The following is a 4,870-nucleotide window of genomic DNA, read 5'->3' as shown; positions in this document are numbered from 1 at the left end:
TGCTCACGGTCCAGCCTATTGGCAGCCATGCGTGATTCATTCCTGTTTCCATCCAGATGGTGTCAGTGTTGGGCTGGATAGTAACTGCAGTGCACGTGGGTGGTTTGCCCCGTTAGATCCATCTGTGTAACAGGCACGAGCGGGAATCTCCTCGTTGCCTCCCTGCAGGGACCACAGGAACAGAGGCAGGAGCATTCGGAGGATCTATGCTCTCAACAGGGCCCAGTAGTGCCCCCATTTCTAGAGACAGTGGGCTGATAGAGAGCGTGGCCTTCTGCTGCAAATAGGTATGCCGCTTAATCAAAGTAGGAGTTTGAGCAACAGCAGGGGTCAATGGAACATAGTCTCAACCCACCCCTTAACAGGAAGAAAGTTCTTCCCGCGACCTGCTGTTGCTCTGTGAGAGGCTTTAGCTGGAGGAGCGCTTGTACACGGCTAGGTGCTGTGCTCCATGAGAGGTTTCTGCCCCTTCTAAAGTTGGGACCAAAATCCCAGGGGCATTCTCTCCTTCTGTTGTCTCCGTCACAGTGCCTTCTGTGGTCACAAATACAATGTTGGACACAGCTGTATTGACGGGGTCATCACCTTGTTCAATTCTGGGTAGTCCGCAGTCAATTGGCTTTTTTTTTTTTTTTACCGGCCGTACTGGACTGTTGAAAACACTGTGGACAGGGCGTACAATATCTATTCAGTGCAGTTCTCAGATACTTTCTCCTATTCCTTTATGCCCCCAGTTTACATTGCTTGACAGTTAACGCTCTCCGCTGGGGCTCCCAGTTGGTTTTCCCCTTCAGTACTGGTTTGATTACTCTTACCCAGAAGCAGAGTTCACGGATAGAAGTTTGCAGAGCATGATCTTGTAGTATGTCAATGCCCAATATGTTCTCCGGTATTGGAGAGACAAAAACCTTATACTCTCATGGTGGAGAACATCCAACTTGCAGAGCCATAGGGACCTTCCTGACCATAACTTTTTACCCTGATTTTGAAGGCCCTGATTAGGCCACGCTCACTGCAGGAGTGAAAGCCAAGATGCCGCACTCCACCCCCAGTACCTGGCACGGGACACTGATACCTGTGCTGACCCCAGTCATAAGACAAGACATTTATGATGTCGGAAGTCCATTGCTGATCTGGGGGAACCGACAAATATCGGGAATGGGGAGAGGCTGTGGGAAAGACCGAGACAGAGAGGGAACTTGAGAAGCCGACAGCTTATCCCAGTCAGCTGGAACAGAAGAGAGAAATGAGAAATAGACCCACACATCTATGGTCAAAGGATCTTCAACAAAGGTGCAAAGACAATTTAGTGGAGAAACAATAATCTTTTCAATAAATTATGCTGGAACAATTAGGTATGTGTACATTAAAGAAAGAATTTCAATCTGCATCTTACACCATATACAAAAACTAACTCAAAGCAGATGATAGACCTAGGGTAAAACCTGAAAATATAAAAAGTCCAGAGGAAAACACAGAAGGCTATGGATTAAGCAGAGTTTTTTTGACATAACACCAAATGGCCAATCCATAAAGGAAGAGATTTATAAATGGGACTTTACTAAAATTATAAGTGTCTGCTCTTCAAAAGACCCTGTTAAGACCATGAAAAGATAATCACGGACTGGCAGAAAAATTTGCAAATTATATCTCTGGAAAAGGACTCATAATCAGAATACATAGCAGAATATTTATAACAACTCTCAAAAGTTAATAATAAGAAAACAACCCAATAAAAAAACTTGCAAAAGACTTAAATGGATATTTCATCAAAAAAAATAATGATGCCAAATAAGGACCAGAAGAGACACTCCACATCATTAGTCATTAGAGAAACGCTATTAAAACCAGTGAGATACCATTATGCAATTATTAAAATGGTTACAATCTTTAAACCTGGTTATACCAAGGGTTGGGGGAGGAAGAAACAGGATGCTCATACACAGCTGGTGGGAGTGTGAAATGGTACATACTTTGGAAAACAGTCTGGCAACGTCTTAACTCATAGCTATTCCACTCTAAGATATTTACCCAAGAGAAATGAAAGCCTATGTCCTTAGAAAGGCTTTTACACGAAGGTTTACAGCAACCCAAACTGGAAATGACCCAAATGTCCATCAACAAGTGAGTAGAGAAATTGCAACGGATCCTTATGACGGAAAGCTACTAGACAATGATAAAAAATCAACTATTGACACACAACATGTATGAATCTCAAAATGATCACGCTGAGTGAAAGAAGCTAGACAGAAAAAGTGCACCTGCTGTACTATTTCGTTTACGTGAAATTCTGGAAAATGCAGTGACAGTGGTAGGGATAGTGTTCATCCATCTAAGTTTTCAAGTTGTACAAGTATATGCAGTTTATTGTATATCGATTTCATCTAAAGCTCTTAAACTAAAAGGCATGTGTAGGTCAATAATGGTGTATTATGAAACAAGTATCAAGATTAATCTACTTTTGTATAATTGTTATCCAAAAGGAGAGAGAGAAAGGAAGAAGGAAAGAGAGAAGGGAGAATAGAAGGAAGGAAGAAGGGAAGGAAAGAAGGAAAGAAGGGAAGAAGGAAGGAAAGAAAAGAAGGAAAGGAGGGAGGAAGGAAGGACAGGAGGAAGGAAGGGAGGGAGGGAGGAAGGAAAAATGCCTTTGAAAATTAGATAAAAATCACCCAAATACATAGAACAACATGGCTAAATCTCAAATGCTTTCTGCTAAGTGAAGAGCCCTGTCTCCAAAGTCTACATACTGAATGATTTCATTTATATGGCATTCTAGAAGAGGCAAAACTATAAAGACAGAAAACATACCATAGGAGCTGGAGAAACTGACCACAAGAGACACAGGGAACTTTTGGGGATGATGGATTTGTCCTATATCTGGCTTGTGGTAGTTGTTACACAAATGTAGGTGTTTGTCAAAACTCAGAACTATACACATAAAAGAGTGAATTTAATTACAGACGAATTATATCTCAATAGATCTGACTAAAAAGAAAAATTAGAAACTGACATCTCTTGGGTTAACTTTTGGCTGCAGTTAGTTTTTTCTGCCCATGTTGAGATTTTTTAAAGAAGAAATTAATTGACAACAGAAAAAGAGCATTTCGTATAATTTTTTTAGATTTCTAACTTTTGTTTGAAAAGATCTGACCACACTGTGACCACACCTCACATGGCAATAACCCTCTATAGTGAGTAGGCATCTTTTTTCTCTGCAGTCACGAGTCAATTCCTTTCTGGTGGTTCTACCTCTTATGGTATATGATCTGCCCAATCCCTGAAGGCAGCTGAGTTAGAACCCCTGCCTTAAACTCATTTCAACAACCACTTTATTAACATGGTCTGTCACCCAGCCATGAATAAACTTCTCTGTAGAAATGGAACAGGCAAAGCATGGGTTGGTAAGAGATCCGGGGAGACTGAGACTGCTGGGTTCCTACAGTTAATACATAGATCATATGAACATGGAGGAGAGGATTTGCAACTTAAGACTGATGTCTAGAAAATTATAGCTGAGCATTTGATCTAAAGGGAAACAATATATAACCAAAATGTGTGTGTTATTTCATCTACCTTGTGGGGATGTTAACCACCAGAATCTAAAAGTAGGGATCTTGGAATCTAAAAGTAAGCATATTTTTATTTTCCAAAGTAAGCATAGTGCCTCATACATAATAAGTGGCTCATAACTGTTAGTCAGAAGGGAAATGAAAGAGGCTAAAAAAGGGAAGACCCAAGCAGGGCCAACTGCACAGGTGCTTGATTTTTTTTTTTTTTTTTAAAGAACAAAGTTTTAACGTTTATTTATTTTTGAGACAGAGAGAGAGCATGAAGGGGGGAGGGGCAGATAGAGAGGGAGACACAGAATCGGAAGCAGGCTCCAGGCTCTGAGCCATCAGCCCAGAGCCCGATGCGGGGCTCGAACCCACGGACCGCGAGATCGTGACCTGAGCTGAAGTCGGACGCTGCGCCACCCAGGCGCCCCAACAGGTGCTTGATTTAATGTTCTAATCTTGCCATCTTGAAATTCTTAGGAATTTTTGAACGAAAAGAGACCCTACACTGTCCATTCACTAAGCCCCCAAAATTATGTAGCCAGTACTAAATCCAAGAATTTTGGAGCCACACCGAGCTTTCTGTAAGACAGGACAGCAAAGAGGACTGTTTTTGACATGGTGCATCCATTTGACATCGTCATAAAGACCCAAGAGACAGAGTGAAACACAATTTCAAGTTATAACACTTCATCGAGGTGTGCTGACAAACCACAGCAGCAACACACAGGCCAGACTGGAGGGTAATCACACTACATGGACAGTTTGGAGTTGACTGTCCCTGAAGCAGAAAGAAGGAAGGAAGGAAGGAAGGAAGGAAGGAAGAGAGAGAGAGAGAGAGAGAGAGTAGGGGAGGGGAGGGGAAAGGGGAGGGGAGGGGAAGGGAGGGGAAAGGGGAAGGGAGGGGAGGGGAAAGGAAAAGGAAAAGAAAAGAAAAGAAAAGAAAAGAAAAGAAAAAAGAAAAGAAAGAAAAGAAAAGAAAAAGGCAAGAATGGAAATAGTGCCTACAACCTCAACATAAATCACAAATAGCAGGTATGGAAAAGATTGTCACTCAGGTGCCACTAGTTTGGGCCATATCTGGAAACAACTGTGATCACAATTCTTGTCCATCTTGTCTGCCAAATGAGAAGGCAGACAAAAAAGATAAATTTTTGTTCAAAACCAAAACCCAACTAAAAAATACCCTGACCTGGGGCACCTGGATGGCTCAGTTAGTTAAGCATCCCACTTCAGCTCGGGTCATGATCTCACAGTTGGTGAGTTCGAGCCCCACGTTGGGCTCTGTGCCGACAGTTTCAGAACCCGGAGCCTGC

The sequence above is a fragment of the Panthera tigris genome, chromosome D4 (genome assembly GCF_018350195.1).
Source record: "Panthera tigris isolate Pti1 chromosome D4, P.tigris_Pti1_mat1.1, whole genome shotgun sequence".
NCBI lineage: Eukaryota > Metazoa > Chordata > Mammalia > Carnivora > Felidae > Panthera > Panthera tigris.
The sequence above is the reverse complement of the archived record's forward strand: the minus strand, read 5'-3'. Positions refer to the sequence as shown.